Source organism: Lissotriton vulgaris, chromosome 11 (assembly GCF_964263255.1).
Source record: "Lissotriton vulgaris chromosome 11, aLisVul1.2, whole genome shotgun sequence".
Taxonomy (NCBI): Eukaryota; Metazoa; Chordata; class Amphibia; order Caudata; family Salamandridae; genus Lissotriton; species Lissotriton vulgaris.
The window spans coordinates 968,732,840-968,751,024 of record NC_141699.1 but is presented as its reverse complement, the minus strand read 5'-3'; the positions used below and the strand labels follow the sequence as shown (position 1 = coordinate 968,751,024).

Below are 18,185 nucleotides of genomic sequence, written 5' to 3'. Positions count from 1 at the left end.
AGTGACAGCAGAGTGAGAGACAGCAGAGTGAGTGACAGTAGAGTGAGTGACAGCAGAGTGAGAGACAGCAGGGTGAGAGTGACAGCAGAGTGAGAGACAGCAGAGTGAGAGTGACAGAAGAGAGAGTGACAGCAGAGAGAGAGTGACAGCAGAGAGAGTGACAGCAGAGAGAGAGTGACAGCAGATAGAGTGGCAGCAGAGAGAGTGACAGCAGAGTGTGTGACAGCAGAGTGAGTGACAGCAGAGTGAGAGTGACAGCAGAGAGAGTGACAGAAGAGAGAGTGACAGCAGAGACAGTGACAGCAGAGTGAGAGTGACAGTAGAGTGAGTGACAGCAGAGTAAGTGACAGCAGAGAGAGTGACAGCAGAGAGAGTGACAGCAGAGTGAGAGTGACAGCAGAGAGAGTGACAGCAGAGAGAGTGACAGCAGAGAGAATGACAGCAGAGTGAGAGTGAAAGAAGAGTGAGAGTGACAGCAGAGTGAGAGTGACAACAGAGTGAGAGAGACTGCAGAGTGAGAGACAGCAGAGTGAGAGTGACAGCAGAGTGAGAGTGACATCAGAGTGAGAGACAGCAGAGTGAGAGTGACAGCAGAGTGAGAGACATCAGATTGAGAGACAGCAGAGTGAGAGACAGCAGAGTGAGAGTGACAGCAGAGTGAGAGTGACAGCAGAGTGAGAGTGACAGCAGAGGGAGAGTGACAGCAGAGTGAGAGACAGCAGAGTGAGAGACAGCAGAGTGAGAGTGACAGCAGAGTGAGAGATAGCAGAGTGAGAGAGCAGAGTGAGTGACAGCAGAGTGAGAGACAGCAGAGTGAGTGACAGTAGAGTGAGTGACAGCAGAGTGAGAGACAGCAGGGTGAGAGTGACAGCAGAGTGAGAGACAGCAGAGTGAGAGTGACAGAAGAGAGAGTGACAGCAGAGAGAGAGTGACAGCAGAGAGAGTGACAGCAGAGAGAGAGTGACAGCAGATAGAGTGGCAGCAGAGAGAGTGACAGCAGAGTGTGTGACAGCAGAGTGAGTGACAGCAGAGTGAGAGTGACAGCAGAGAGAGTGACAGCAGAGAGAGTGACAGCAGAGTGAGAGTGACAGCAGAGAGAGTGACAGCAGAGAGAGTGACAGCAGAGAGAATGACAGCAGAGTGAGAGTGAAAGAAGAGTGAGAGTGACAGCAGAGTGAGAGTGACAACAGAGTGAGAGAGACTGCAGAGTGAGAGACAGCAGAGTGAGAATGACAGCAGAGTGAGAGTGACATCAGAGTGAGAGACAGCAGAGTGAGAGTGACAGCAGAGTGAGAGACATCAGATTGAGAGACAGCAGAGTGAGAGACAGCAGAGTGAGAGTGACAGCAGAGTGAGAGTGACAGCAGAGTGAGAGTGACAGCAGAGGGAGAGTGACAGCAGAGTGAGAGACAGCAGAGTGAGAGACAGCAGAGTGAGAGTGACAGCAGAGTGAGAGTGACAGCCGAGTGAGACAGCAGAGTGAAAGTGACAGCAGAGTGAGAGTGAGAGTGACAGCAGAGTGAGAGAGACAGCAGAGTGAGAGAGACAGCAGAGTGAGAGTGAGAGCAGAGTGAGAGTGACAGCAGAGTGAGAGAGACTCAGCAGTGTGAGTGTTCCAGAGAGAGCAGGGTATGCTTGTGTGCTTACACGGTGCACTGACACACAGGAGCTAAAACAAAGAACAGCTGAACACGTGTCTTGGGAGCTTCATGGAGGTAGCCGGCCCTCTGTGAGGGGAGCAGCAAGGCGGGGACGCCCCAACCAATCAAGCGCAACTACTCACACGTGACGGTCTCAAGGGGCGGGAAAGGGGCATATCCTCTAAGTGCTGGGGTCACTGTAAGACCCAGGTCTTGAGGTCCTTGACACCCCGACCCCGGGAGCTGACAGGTAGCCTGTGGAAAGCATGACGCCCCACCCAATCAAAGCACCCAAACCCCGGAGCTGACAGGGAGCCCGTAGAAAGCATGAACCCCCCAATCGAAGCACCCCCAACCCCAGAACTGACAGGGAGCCCTCCCCCCGTCGGCTTTGATGTCTAATATACAACAAATATGTTATAAAATGAACTGGTGTGAACTCAAAGAGAACCCGAATACATAAAAAATCTGCTGTAAACTTTTAATCCGCGTCACGCTATATTTTACTGCAAACCACACTTGAAAAGGTTAATCTAAATAAAAGGGCTGGACCTTAACATAGTGTGAGGCGTTTAAAACCAGCAACAAAAGATGAGAAAGGTAAGATCACACCACGTGCTCCCTTACATGGAAACACAACAAGATGAAAAGATGCGTGTTGTTAGGTCTCAGCACTTTCATGAACACCTTACAGAGCATCAGAGGTAGCACCTCATTTTATGAATCAGCCAGAATGTTCAAGCCCGCACCCACCCCAAGCTAGAGGAGCAGGCTAGTGAAGTAAAAGTTCTGCAATGACATCCTTTCTCTGTTGACATTGCCAAGGTTGTACGGTTAGGGTAAACAAATGATAGGCTCATACACACGTGCTCGCAGAAGCCTGGAACATCTGTGAGAACTCGAGGTTGCCATAGCAAACCTTCATCCACTTTGCATATTCTTACAAAGAGGGATTTCTGGCTTGTGGGTCCCGCCATTCCATGTTCCCGGATGCATTTTATTTAATGAATATACCTTGTTTTATCTGCGCTTGCTTTGTTTTCCTCTCCATGCATCCACAAGCAACATGAAAACCATATTGGAAGTATGGAAAATCAGGTTTCTATACTTTCGTGAGCTCCACCATAATATAATCTAGCTCTTCAACTTAATCCGGTTATTGTTATGTTTACTTAAGCTAGCGTACCTAGCAAATGCATTGCACGCGCGCCCTGTTCATTGCACGCGCGACTTGCCGGTGCATTGTGACGTCAGGGTGTTCTGCCTGACCACCGGCAGGATGACAGTTGAGATGACAGTTACTTTGAGAGGTGACTGCAGATAGACGTGCCTTGGTGTTAGGACTACTCTTGAATAAAGAAGTTACAACTTACCTGTCTTACTTGTCATCTTTACAAGTTGGCGACAAAACGGGATTCCTGACACCACGAAGAACCCACCAGAAGCCTTCCAATCTGAGTTTTGGGTACGTCTTATGCTGCAAAGTGTTGCCATCTCATCTTTATTCCGCTGGGAAGAATTGGAGTTAAGCGGAATCTTCTGGAATATGGCTGTTCTACCACGCAGGAAATGTGTGTGGAAGTGACATTGCGGATAGTGACAGCAGAACGACAGTGTTCGTTTTTATTAAAAGAACATTCCTGGAGGCAGCATACTGGACGTCGCTCTATTCACCGTTTCTAACGGGAGAGTTTGGATGTGTCCGGCTGTTTGTGTTTGCCCTGCACGCTGTCTGGGTTTCTGTGGTTCACCCCCACTGGTACGACTGAGGGAGTTTTGGAGAAAGTTTTGGCAGATTTCCGGTGTTTTGGGTGATTACCACCGTGAGGATACAACTGACATCAGCCTTTGTCTGTGAAGTTGTTTCCAGAATTACCCTCACATCCACTGGTGTGTCGGATGATTTTGCGGGTGTGATTGACAGTGCCTCCTACTTGTGGAGATCCTTCCTTCCGTGTTGCTGTGAAGAGCGGATGCTTGAGGGGATCAGTTTCCTGCGGGGGAGACTTCGTTGTTTGCCGTAGATGCGTGTGCCGCCTTCCTGACCAGACTACACGACGCATTCAGAGAAGAAGTTTTTCCTGTCAGGAATTTGTGTGACGTCAGTGGAACGCATATGTTCAACGACGTCGGGCGGCCATTTTGGGAGAGTCGGAAGCGGAGTTTTGTGCTTATCACTAATTACGGTGATACGCACACCAGTCCTCGTTAAACAAGCGTTTTTACTAGTGCAAGTTAAGTGTTTAAAGAACGGAGAAACACACAACAAAGCAAATAGTTGTGGAATTCGCGTGTTACTCAATGCGGTGACACGCACACCATATAAAGATTTTTTTTTTTTAACTTAGAACTATTTGGTTTTGAAATACTACGCTTATCCCCTGGGTTTGGATAACATTAAACACTTCATCTGAATAACAATTTCACAGAGAAAACATTTACAAGCTTGTTAGATTCTAATCTTAAAAGAAAATTCAAACATAGATTTGTACATGTGGGTTTAAAAGGTATTTACAAGGAAAAAAAATACTTACTTCAAAATTCTGTCCTCATTTGAAAATAGACGTTAATTAGCCATGGCTTCAGGAAATGTGTGGAATTTATCTCCACCTTTACCTTTCATACCCTCTACAGGTGATGATGCCCTTAAATGGGAAGAGTGGCGGGAGTACTTTGAGAACTATTTATCCACTTTTGAAGGTGATGAAGAATTGACCCCTGAGAAGAAAAAGAAAATTCTTCTTCATTGTTTAGGTGCTAAGGCCATGAAAATTTACAACCGCATCAACAAAAAAACTAGACCAGGTGATGTGTACACGGTTGCATTGGAAGATTTGACCATGTATTTCAAACCCACTATTTCTATTTCTGTCAAAAGATTCAAATTTTTTCAACTCAGACAAGCCCCAGAAGAATCTGTAGAAGATTACGTTTCTGCGTTGAAAAATTTAGCACTAACTTGCAGATTTGGGGCATTACATGATGAGTTGGTTCGCGACCAGGTTGTTATGAGATCCTCAAATAAACATGTCCAGGAGAAACTGTGGGCAAAAGGTGAATTACCATTAGAAGAAGTAGTAGATATAGTTAAATGTACTGAATTAACTGGAAGGTGTGCTAAGGCTGTGTTACAGGAAGAAAAATCCTCTACAGAGGACAAATCTATGGTGGCCAAGGTCATTAGTTCTAAGAAAGCAAATAGTAAGCCTAGTTCCAGTTACGTACAGAGAAGAGATACTACCTACAAAGCTAAACTTTCAGATGACAGAAAATGTTTTAGATGTGGCAGTAGATACCATTTGGCTAACGACAGATCGTGTCCAGCTGTAAGACAAAAATGCTCAAATTGTGGTATAGTAGGACATTTCAGTGCCATGTGTCCAAAGAAACAAAAAGGGGGAAGAAATGTAAAAGCAGAAGTTTTTGATGAAAAAGAAAATTTTACATCTTCTGATGAAGAAGATATGAATTTATTTGTGTTGAATGTTGAAGATGGTGGTAACAAAAAAAAGAAACCAGTATGTGACATGAACATTGACAGGGTAGATATTTCCATTGTTGCTGATTCAGGCTCACCATATACTATCGTTAACGAAGAGGTATGGTTGGAGAAATTTGTTCCAGTCATTCGGAAGAAGTTTCAGAACCCAGATATTTTCCCAAAATCATTTAATTATGATCCAATTGAAATGTTGGGTTACAGAGAACTACAGTTCCAGTTTAAGTCTCGCCAAACAGTAGGCAAACTGTATGTCTCCAAGGTGGGTCCTTCTGTGTTAGGCTGGATTGACCAAGGAGAATTGGGTATAATTCTGAATCCTAATAGTCCGGATCCCGTTCTTATCTTAAAAACAGACGGAGAGTGCAATAACTTCTTCAAGAAAAGGTATCCTAAGGTGTTTTCTGAGAACATTGGGAAACTTAAAGGTTTTGTCCATGAAATTAAATTTAAACGAGATGCTGTGCCTTGTATACACAAGTCAAGAAACATACCGTTTTCCATCATTGGCGAGGTGGAAAATGAACTAAAAAAATTACAAAAAGAGGGCATCATTGAGCCGGTAGAATCAGCAGAGTGGGTTTCGCCTTTAGTTATCGCGAAGAAGCCCAGCGGCAAGTTCCGTCTATGTATTGATCTACGCGATCTCAATAAAAACATTCTGGTGGATCAATTCCCTTTGCCAAAAATTAGTGAAATGCTGTCTTATACTAATGGTGCAAAATGGTTCTCTACCATTGATCTAAGTTCAGCCTACCATCAAGTGGCTTTACATCCCAAAAGCAGGAGCCTTACCACATTTATAACGCCTTTGGGGTGTTTCAGGTTTAAGAGAGTACCATTTGGACTGGCTTCTGCTGCGGCCATGTTTCAGAGGTTGATGAGTGAACTATTTAAGGGGGAAAATAAAATCTCCTAATTTTTCAGGATGACATCATGGTAACAGGTACCACCAGAGGTGAACATGATGCTAAACTTAACAGAGTCCTAGGGGTGCTTGAACATCATGGTCTTACAGCGGATTTGCGTAAGTGCAAATTTGCTGCCAATAAAGTCACCTATTTGGGGCATGAAATTGATGGAAATGGCATAAAACCAAAAAAAGAGCTGCTATCAGCAATTAGGGAAGCCCCCTCACCCAAAAACAAGGAAGAGGTCAGAGAGTTCCTAGGCCTTTCAGAATTTTATGCTAAATTTGTAAAAAACTTCTCTTCTAAAACCTTACATTTAAGAGAACTCATCAAACAGAAGAGTACATTTGAGTGGAATGCTACTTGTGAAGAAGCATTTAACAGGATTAAAGAGGACATTTGCGATGCCCCATCTCTCCAAGGGTTCAACCCCTCTTTCAAAAGCATAGTGACCACTGATGCAAGCAATAAGGGGTTAGGAGCGGTACTCTCACAGGTTAACGGAGAAGGAAAAGAGGTTACAGTTGCTTTTGCCTCACGTTCAATCACACCCACAGAAGGAAGGTATTCTGTGATTGAGAGAGAGGCACTAGCATGTGCATGGGGATTGAATCATTTTAGACAATACATCTGGGGTTACAAAATTACCCTTAGAAGTGATCACAAACCCCTAGTAAAGGTGCTTTCTACAAAGGGTCTTCAAGTTGCTTCCCCCCGTTTGTCACACATTTCAATGAAATTGTTAGAATATAACTATGAGGTTGAATATCTTCCTGGTGTGAAAAACAAGGTTGCGGACTAAGCTGTTTACCTCTACCAAACAATGAAGATCAGGCTTCAGACATTGACATTTTCTGCATAGCTAATGTTGTAGAAGAGATACCATGTATTTCTGGTAAGGAGTGGTCAGAAAAAATGGAGGAGGATGATGTTCTACTTGAGGTAAAAAAATACATAAGAGCGGGCTGGCCTGAAAAGAGAAAAATTCCTGCACAATTACGATCATTTTGGGAACAAGGACGAGTTGTCTATCGAAGGTGATTTGATTTTGAGAAATGGCAAGGTTGTTCCTCCCAAGGGTTTAAGCACTAAGGGCTAGATGTAGGTAGAATAGATTTACCGATTTTAAATTACCGAATTTTACCGATTCGGTAATTTAAAATCGGTAAATCTATGAGGTCGACATGTAGGTATTCCAGATGTGCTGGAATACCAAATCGGATGAATTCGGTATTTACCGATTCGGTAAATACAGAATCGGTAATGCCCATTCATTCCTATGGGCTTTGAAGCCCATAGGAATGAATGGGCATTACCGATTCGGTATTTACCGAATCGGTAAATACCGATTTTCACCAGGGTGCAGGGGGTGTCACTTTGACACCCTCTGGCACCCCCAAAACAGGCTCGGTGCCATGTGGCAGTCATACATGCCCTAAGGGCAGGTCTGCCTGTCACATGTCATAGGTGTGCATGCACAGATGTGCATGCACACCGGAATCGGTATTTTACCATCAAATTGGATTTGATGGTAAAATACCGATTCGGTAAGGCTCCTGGGACTCTGAAGAGTCCCACCTACATATGGGTGGCTCAGATTCGGTAAATTTACCGATTTTTTATTTTACCGAATCAGTAAAATTACCGAATCTATAATTTTACCGATTCGGTAAAATAATGCCCCCTACATGCCAATCACCTATTTACCGATCGGTAACAGCCGAAAATACCGATTTTCGGCCGTTACCGACCGACCTACATCGGGCCCTAAACTCCTAGATATTTGCCACGAGGGGCACCTTGGCATTGGTAAAACCAAGAGTAGAGTCAGAAATTCATACTGGTGGCCCGGTTATGACATAGAAATTGAAAGAAGTGTCAGGAATTGTACAGCCTGTGAAAATTCTGACAAGTCCAGACACAAACCCTGAGACCACCTCTTCAACCCCTGTCTTGTCCAAACATGCCTTGGGTCAGATTGGGTATTGACATTTGTGGACCCATTTGTGAACAGGGGGAACTGGTATATCTTATTGTAATGGTAGACCATTTCTCAAAATGGCCAGAGGTTGAAGTGGTACAAGACGCAGAAGCTAAAAGTATTGTAAGTTTTTTGCGCAAGCTATTCCTAAGAGAAGGCCTTCCTAATTGCATTGTGTCGGACAATGGCCCACAATTCACGTCAAAAATTTTCAAAGAATTTCTGATGAAACATGGGGTAGAACACAAAACCACGTCTGTTTATCATCCAGCAGGTAATGGTGCAGTTGAAAGGTTCAATCGGGTGATTAAAGGAATCATTCAACTAGCTAATCAAAATGACATGTCATGGAGAAAATAACTTATCAAAAATCTTTGGTCATTTAGGGTTACTCCATGTGTATCAACAGGTACCAGTCCCTTTGTACTTTTGAGAGGGAGGACCCCCATTACCAAGGATAACGTAGGTTGGGCTGCCCCCAAGAGAGAGTGTTGGTCCCCGGCGGAGATACAAGGGAATTTACGAAAGTAACAAACCATTGGTAAGAAATATTATGACACTAAGCATGCTTGTACAAAGGTCGTCATCCAAGCAGGTGACAAAGTTAGGGTGAAGAATACCAGAGGTACTAGCAAGGGAAAAAATCACTACTCACAACCTATGGATGTAAAGAAAGTGTTTTGTAATTCTGCTCTTTTGAGTGATGGCAAAACTTGGCATTTTTCTGCTTTATCAATGTGCAAAGAGGGGAAAGGAATGGTTGGTTCTCAATTCACTCCGGAAAATTTTGAAGTTTCCTATTCTCAAGACTATGATTGGATTCTGGACCATGAAGATATTGGAGGGTCTCGGCCAGATGGTACTAACATTGTATCTTTAGGTACAAACGAAGTATCTTCTGAGAGTGAGAACACTTCTGATGCCTCACGGGTGGAAGACAGTAGTAGTAGGCAGAGCAAGGAGACATCGGAAGAGTATAGGTATCAGACCAACAGCGATACTAATTCTGATTCAGATGATTCTGTTTATGAAGATGTTACATCTCAGGACGTCAGTTGTGAGGATGAACCCACTGTGAGCAGATATGGAAGAGTGGTCAAACCTCCAGCTAAGTTACACGATTACATATGTGATTAGCTGTGGTTTCCCCTCCTTTCCCATAAGCTTCAGTCGTGCACCCACGGTTAAGCATGGGCAAATTTTGCGAATTCGTGATCCGCGAATTTGCGGATTTGCGAATTCGCGATCCGCAAAATTCGCGAATTTGTGCGAATTTGCGGATTTTAGTTTTTTTGCGTGTTCGCAGGGTTTTTTGCGTGTTCGCGGGGATTTTTGCGTCTTCGCGAGCCGCTTGCATAGCGAAGTTACCCATGCAGTCGTATATGGGAGAGGGAGAGAGAGATAGATAGATAGATAGATAGATAGATAGATAGATAGAGAGAAAGAGAGGCAAAGAGAGAGGGAGAGAGAGAACGAGAGAAAGAAAGAGAGGCCGGATCTCTGAAGGGCCAGATTCCTGAGTTGCCCCTACAGAACATACAGCTTTTTATTTTTAGCAAAATGCATATGAAAATTGTGCTGTAAAGGTCTCTTTTAGTTTAACCCCTCCTGACAACTCAAAATGGGTGTATTTGCCATCCTCTCCCTTCTTCCTGTTTTTTATATCTGTAAGTGCTTCCTGATGAGGTTTAATTCCTTGGACAGGTGCCTCGTTGCCTACTTGTAACTATTCTCTGACCCTGCTTCAAGGGTCAGAGCAGGGTCAGAGAATAGTTGCAAGTAGGCAACGAGGCGCCAGGAAGCAATTAGCAGCCGGTGTCCAAGTTGAAGTTAATTTGTTTGTAACCCTTTTGTAAAAGGTTACAAAGAAATTAGGTTCAACTTTTGCACCTGCTGCTGTAACCCTTGCTTGGCTGAAAATTCGTCCCCGCTGATTCGCGGATTTTACCGCGATTCCGCGAGATTCGCGGATCGCGAAATCGCGGAAAATCAGCAAATTCGCCCGCGAAACGGATTTTACGCCCACCCTTACCCACGGTCCTTCTTGTTGTTTTGGGAAGGGAGATGTGTTATGTTTACTTAAGCTAGCGTACCTAGCAAATGCATTGCACGCGCGCCCTGTTCATTGCACGCGCGACCTGCCGGTGCATTGTGACGTCAGGGTGTTCTACCTCACCGGCAGGATGACAGTTGAGATGACAGTTACTTTGAGAGGTGACTGCAGATAGACGTGCCTTGGTGTTAGGACTACTCTTTGAATAAAGAAGTTACAACTTACCTGTCTTACTTGTCATCTTTACAGTTATTCCACAAAAATCCTCCTGGAATGGAGAATATTCATGAGTCCATCTGATTTTCATGGGTCAAATTACGCATAGTATTCCCAATTCCATGCAGATGGATGCGCAGACTTATACCCTGCTCTGAACGGGTGGTAAATGGGACACGTCAAGGTAAGGGGACAGTGGCATGCAGGGAATCTATGGGCTACCAGGGGGACTGATCAATGTCCTCCATGTTCTAGGGGAAGGGGAGGCTGGGGCCAGGGCTTCACTGATCCTACAACCTGAGCCTTATGCGATTTTAATCAATGACATTTCTGACCCAGTGTTCCTGCACCTGAGAAATCCAGATGTGGGGACACCTGGCCAGTTGTAATCCCACCTGTGTGCAACACTCTGTCCTACTGGTAATTAGGGCCTTAACATGTAGTGTCTTATTGGCCCAGTCAGTATACTGACTTCACAGCTCTCTGTGTCAGTACCAGTGGTTCAATACAGCATTTTGTGTTTTTTATAAACAACTGCTGAAATATCCCACTTCGGATTTGAGAAAGAAAATACTACATCAGTGCTGGTATCTTTAATTTTGCGTTCGGTAGTGGGGCATGTTTATGGGTCACACTAACTAATCCATATCTATTTCCTGATTAGCTGCTCCACACTTGGGGGGATCAACATTGTGATGTGATTAGAGGGGCAGGCAGCTGATTGACCAACAGAAACAAACCGAAGTTGAAGGTGTGGGTTTCTTGGAGCAGCCCTCTTCTGACTTCTAGTGGGGTGAGGAGTGGACTACTAACCTTTGTGTCTCCAGTTTAGTTGCCAAGGGCTGGTTGGTGCCTTCCACACATGTGGAGCAAGGGAATGTCAGCAGAGCTTTCGTTGGGACTTAGGCTTGCTCACAGCCAACAGCGAATCGGTAATTCTCAGTTTTTAGGTTAGTGTTCTTCTTCAAGCAGGAGTGGAGCTTCGGTTTCTATGTCTAGTCCTTGGCAGCAGGGTAGCATCCGATTGTAATCAGTGGCAGTGCATCTATCCAGCTTTAAAATTCTAAACAACTAGTTAGCACTGTATGTCTCTGCTCAGAAGGTGTCATAACCTTTCATCAAAGCACACCCCTCCTCACAGACTTCACCACTGCAGACCTTATGCGGCCATGGACACCAATGCATGGTTTTGGGGTCATGTACCCAGAAACACTGCAAAATTTGTATTGATGGGCCTGGCAATGAATGCACTGAATTGGTTGGACCTAAAAACCCAGGTTGCTGGGATGTCAGTGGGCCTCATTACATACAGGAGTCTTGTATATCCGAACCGCGCTCCATCGCCGTCAGCCTTAACTTTTGACTTTGTCCCAGTCTCACGCAACCAGATACAAGCGGATGGCACTTTGATCTCCTAGGCTCTAGATTTCACTAAATAATTTAACAAGTAATAACATCTGATCTACTGATTGCCTTTAATATGCCTTGATGTCATTTTATTTATTAAAATGTATCCTTTTTTTCTAAATTGGTTTGTGATTTTTCTTGTGTTGTGTTTTCACTTTATTACTATGTGTGTGTTGTATAAATACTTTGCACAGTGCCTCTAAGTTAAGCCTCATTTAGTTTGTGTCAAGCTACAAGAGGGTGAAGCCACGTTAATTTTGTGACTTTTGTGGTTCACCCTGACAGGGATTGTGGTTGTTGCTGGAGTAGATTTTTTTACCCCCTCAAACAACCCAATTTCATTTTGCATTAGTCGCAGTGGTGGGATTCAGTGCTTATGTTTGTGCATTGCCACTCAGGGATTTGTGCAAAACTAAAAACCCCAAGAATAATCTGACATCAAATTTGATTTAATATCTTTATTGCTGACCTCCCAATAGAACTGGATAAGCTCAACATATATGCGTCTAAATTAGAGGAAAAAACCATAACTGGTATGCTTTACGCTGATGATGTAGTCTTACTGAGCAGAACCAAAGGGGGCCTACAAAGACTCCTGCAGAAATTAAGCGACTACACAAAACAAGTTCGAAATCACTTTAAAAAAAAACTATGCGCTCACGTTCAGCAAAAGGTCCAAGAGAACAGTCCCCAGGTATCCAAATAACACAGAATATCTCAGGGCCAAGATTATAAATACCTCGGAGTAATCATTCATTCAAAAGGCTCCTATCATGGTTACAAGGCCCAAATGAAAACTAAAGCAGGGTCTCTAATTGCAGCTTTCGAGTCTCTTCAAAAGCTTTTATGGGTACAATCTATGCAGCCTCTATTGAAATGTATTATCGCTAAACTTCTCCCCACAATTTAAAATCCGTGCGAACCCCTCTGTGGTTGCAAAACAAAGCTGTTAGAAGTCCTCAATTTAAGCACCTTTAGGTAGCTCATTTGTCTCCCACTTAATGCATCCCCTGCACAAATGATGCTGGAATTTGCTCTAGTGAAACAAACTTTTGCAAGACAAGGTCCTTTCGTAAAACTTTGTTACAAGCTAAGAGCTGCCAGGGAGGGCTCGCATGATCATTAGCTCTGGTTAGAACTATCCTTTAGAACTCAGAAGTCTACGTTCAGAGATTACCTACAGGAATGTATAAGGAACCTGAAAATCACCAATCTGTGAGACCAGCCAGTTTCATTCCAAGTTGTTTGAGAAGCATATCAACAGCAACACGCAGAAGTTGGCATTTCTCAAAGATAAAAACGCCTTCGCAAAGCACTTACAAGCATGGATCATCATACATTCTGATCAAGTTTTAGTGCAACAGTCATATCTGGGCTCTTGTTATTCATCTTCACGAATTTTAAATGTAACAATAAATGCTTTGGAGGCCTTCTCACACTAGACCGTTGCTCAAAATGGCTAGTCATAGCCAATGAGAACATCTGTAGATGTTACCAAGTCAAAGAAACTATTATGCACATTGTCGCATATGTCATGCACTCTTCTATGAGTGAAGACTCCTATTACATCAATCCCTTGACAGCCTGGGAGTGCAATACTGACAGCAAGCTGTTGTTGTATGCCACAATAGAGACAAAGTAAGATTAAATACACGCATTGTCTGTCTTTTTTTAACATGCCTGTGAAAACGTTTCATCAATAATGTTCAACTATGGGCATTATAGTTTAACTTTTAAGTTCCCATTACTTTTTAAAATGTATGATTGGCTTTTTATGATAGTATTATGCAATGGTTTTAAATAACTCCATTAATAACTTTTGAATTATTGTTTTCCTTAAATTCTTTTTTTTCTAAATTCTCCTTAGTTTTTTATTTAGCTAATTCTCCCTATTTCCAAATTTAAGTCTTACCTCACATCCATTTTGCTACATTGGGGTTGGATCAGAGTAACGTTGACAGTCTCATCAAGGTGAAGCTGTAGAGGCTATGCAAGGAGAGAAAGCTGAATTTGGGAAGAAAGGCCACCAAAGTGGACCTCCATATAGCCCTTAGAGTATTTGAGGAGGTCAAAAGGATGCAAGCTGTTCCAGAATTGCAGGAGAAGGCTGGCCCTGAGGGTGAGTAGGTGGACTTTGAGGAAGAAGAGGAGGAAAATGGACTGGCCACAAGCCCTGAGCTGAATCAGCAGAAGGAATTTGAGGGCCACTTGCCAACAGACGTGAGGTCCCCTGACAGGGCAAAGAACTGTATGTCCTCCCACAATCTGTCACCAGAGGAGCTGGAGGACAGGAAAGCTGAGAGATTGTTTTAGCTGCGGCTGGCAGAAATAAAATTGGCTGCAGAGTAGAGAAAGGCTAAGGTTGACAGGGCCTTGGAGAAGAAACCTTTGCTGCTCATGAGGGGAGTCTGAAAGAGCATGACCTTAAAGCTGCACAGTGGCTAGCAGCAATGGTGACAGCACTACCACAGTATACCATCCACATTTCTAAAGATCTGGTGCATATGTTTGCTGTGGAGGGTTTTAGTGACAAGTGGTAGGAGGCTTATGAGGTTGCCTTAGAGATACACAGGGTACATGAGAAGGAATAGAGAGCCAGTCTTTTATGGCATATTCCCATTGAATGGAGGGATGTATTACTGGCCCTGGGGAAGGGAGATGGGATGAGGTATCCCCTAATGAAGGAAACCTTTGTCAGAAAGTATGGCCTTGTCTCTGAGAAGTATAGGCAGTTTAGTGACAGCCAGAAGCTGCCTCACCAGTCCTGGGTGGATTATGTGGATTTCTTTTGCAAGGCACTGGACAGATGGGTGAAGGGCAGTGATGTGAATGATCACAAAGGGATGCACAACCTGATTGCTAGAGAGCACAAGTTCAGTAATTATTTGCGATACTGTGCCAACACCTAGTGGATAGTGAGCTCACTGACTCCAGGATTCTTGCTAAAGTGAGAAAGACCACTGGATTAGCACCAGGGTCCACAAGAATGTTACTGGGAGTAACCTCAAGAAGGGTGGTTCATGTTCCCCTCAGCAGAGTGATGGGGAGAACCAGGGAGACACAGACAGGTCTCAGAATAAGGTTGGGTGAAATGGTTCCCACCCCCTTCTGAGAAATAGTGGAAAGGTTCTGATGGGTGGTGGCCCAGGATGCCACATTTCCAACCCCAGCACTTTGATTGTTCTCAGTTAGGACACAAGCAGGGGGACACTGCCTGATCTAAAAAATGCACACTGGTGGGAACTATACAGGGGTTGCCAATGTGGCCTTACGGGTACATGATACCCAGGAGCAAAGGGTAGAAAGTGCCCCAGTCTCCCTTAGTTGGGAGATAGGTTTATAGGGTAGGTTTGAGATCCCTGAGGGTGGGGGCCATCACTTTCATCAGATTACAATGGATGGGATCACTCTCACTGCTCTGAGAGATACTGTTGCCCGGCAGACCATGGTGGTGGAAAGTTTGGTTTCCCGAGATCAGTACATCAGACACGCTTGTATGGTAATGTGCGGGACGTCCTCCAATCTATGGCTCTGGTGTCCCTGGAATAGGGTGAGGATGTGACTCAAAAGAAGAATATAATTAGTTTACAGATGCCCATTGTCTGAATTCTGGGAGATTAATTACCACCAATGTTAGAAAAGCTGGGGAGGGGGCAGCCGCCTTGGTTGCCCTGAAAGCACAGATTTCTGGGAGTACTACTCCCTAACGAAGACTCAGATATAGGGGCAGGAAGAGGAGACAGTCCACAGGGGTTTACAGCCCTGTGAACAGAGCACACCATGACTTATACTGGTGACGCCACTTCTGACCTAGAGGTACTTCCTGCACTGTCACAGTGACAGAGGGCCAGAGAACCAAGCAAGCAGATCCCTGCATGACACAGACAGTATGTGTTACCCTTGAGGGGGGTGGTGGTTCCACCTTGGAAGTCCTGGCTTGCCAGGTACCAGCCCAGGGTTAAGTGACCAGTTTCATTATACAACTTTTGAACTGGCGGGAAGGATAGTAGATTTAGGGTGCCTAACACCCAGGGCAGTTGTTCCCTACTCTGAGAAACCTCAACGGTTAGAGAATCCTCAAGAGCAGTTAGGGAACTCCTTGCCAGGCCCAAGGCTGGAAGTGAAGCCTACACAAGGCCTCTACTTTGAGTCTCCACCTGGCAGTGGATGGCCCGGGCCTGGTTCTTGACTATGACAGCTGTTAGAGGTTTCTGTTGGTTGCTCTTTTTATTTAACGAGTTTTCCTTGGATTGGAGACAGAAGTCTGATCCAAGAGGTGGAATGGACCAAATCACTTTGTTGGGCATCGTTGTACTGTCTGCTTATTAGGATGCATCTGTGAACAAATTACGGCTAAGAGCTACCCAGATAGGGTTCACAGGTGAGAAGAAGGGCTCACTGATGGGTCAGCAGCCCTGTAGCTCAAAAGAGTTTTGACAGGGGGATCCAACTAGGTTCAGAAGGTAGCATGGAGCTAACATGTGCCACTAAAGAAGAGGCCCACTGTCCATGTTCTATTGCCTAAATATGGAAGACTATCCAGGTATTGATTACTCTACCCTAGCTTTTAGCTGGAGGAGGGTTGCATTGGATCTAGCTTTCTCTGCAGGGTCACCCTAAAATGTTTGCCTTCACCCCTCCGGTTTTTTAATTGTTCTTTTGGTATTAGGACTCTGCACAATTTACCCTTCCTAACCGGAACTAAAGTGCTTCTGCTCTTTCCCTAAAACATGGTACAATTGACCTACACTTGGATGGCACATTTATTTTACTTTTAAGTCTCAAGTTTATGGTACCACATGCACCCAGGTTCTGTAAAGTAAAAGCTACTAGTAGGTCCGTAGAACTCACTAAAGTAGCACCTTAAAACATGTCTCAAGCCTGCCATTGTAACCCGTAGTGCAGTTTTAAACTTCCAATTCTATCTGGCAAAATAAACTATTTAACAGGCCTACACTTTCCTTTTTAATACATATAAGGGACCCCTAAGGTAGGCCCAATAAACTCATAGGGCAGTGTGCATTTTATATAAAAATGTAGGACACATGGGTTGAAGTTGAACATGTCCTGGTAGTGAAAAACTCCTAAAGTCGTTTTCAAATACTGTAAGGCCTATCTCTCAATTTGGATAACATTGTGTTACCTTATTATATTCATAACTTTTGTTTGTGAACAGGCCGGAATGTTATGTTTGGTACTCATATGAATTGTTATCTAAAATCCTCCTTAATGGTAAACTCAGATTTTAACTTACGATTCTAAAAAATTGACACTTTTTGTAAGCAGGCCTTTTCTTGCCATAACCACTTGATCTCTTCTCTAAGTGTCCTGGGTCACATGACTGCGAATGACTCTGCTAATGGGCTTTGTATATTCTTCTCCAACAGTGAACCAAAAGGGGACTAGATGTTGGCAGGATGGGAAAACCTGTCAAGATGGCCGGGGCAGAGCTGTTCCCCGCCCTACTTACACCTCAAAGTGCTTGTCTGCAGCACTCTCAAAGGAACCTGATACTAGTCTTTTTTCACCCAAGAACTCTTGGAGCCTTGGCAGGGGGATCAGAGAACATTCTAGAACCAGACGTTGAGCTATTATATGGAATCCCCCCATTTTAAAGGCTGGCACCAAGTATAAATACTGGACCTCCAGATCATCTCTTCAGTATACTCCTGGACCTGTGGAAGACTTTTGAATGACTGCCTGCTAATAGAGGATTGCACTGTTTCTTACAGGCCTGCCTTGCTGCTTGAATGAGAACAACACTATCTCCTTGAACCAAAAGCCACCATAAATGACTCCAAAGGGCTAGTTGGCTGACCTCCTGTGGGAGCTACAGGGACATACCAAGCTCCAGAGACCTTGAACCCTGCACCAGACATCTGCTGGAATAAGTACCAACCCCCCCAAATGGTGCCCTCCAAATCCCGGAACCTTAGAAGTGGTATTTGAGGTACTGCTTCTGTCACACCCTAAAAGTTTGGACTTGGAAACGTTTTCACCAAAAGTTGAGCTGAGAACCAATAGAAGACCAGGACCGACCTGCCAACGGATCTGCCCAAGGTGTATGCTTTTCGGCCGAATATGTGCCGAGACCGGGCCCAATCCACCTCCTATGTCTGACCTGTGCTCCATCGTGGTTGGTCTTAACTTTAAATTTTACCCCGGTCTTGTGAGACCAGATACCCACAGTTGGCTCTTTGATCTTTTAGCTGCCAGATTTGACTAAAAACGTAAGAATTCATAACTCCAGTTCTACTGACTGGATGTAATTCTTTTTGGTGTCATTTTGTGAAATAAAACGTGTCCTATTATTCTAAATTGGGTTGGGATTTTTCTTATGTTGTGTTTCCACTTTATTACTCTTTGTGTGCTGCAAATATACTGTACACAGTGCCTGTAAATTAAGCTTGATTGCCTTTGTGCCAAGCTACCAGAGGGTTAAGCAGAGGTTAATTTAGAGACAGCTTGCAGGCATTTG

The 18,185-nt window shown here is 44.2% G+C and overlaps 1 protein-coding gene across 4 annotated transcripts in view; it reads right to left on the bottom strand.

Moving 5' to 3' along the window:
- The window catches only part of MINDY4B (MINDY family member 4B), a 386,720-nt gene that overhangs the window by 51,919 nt on the left and 316,616 nt on the right, over positions 1-18,185 (bottom strand). The window lies entirely within an intron of this gene.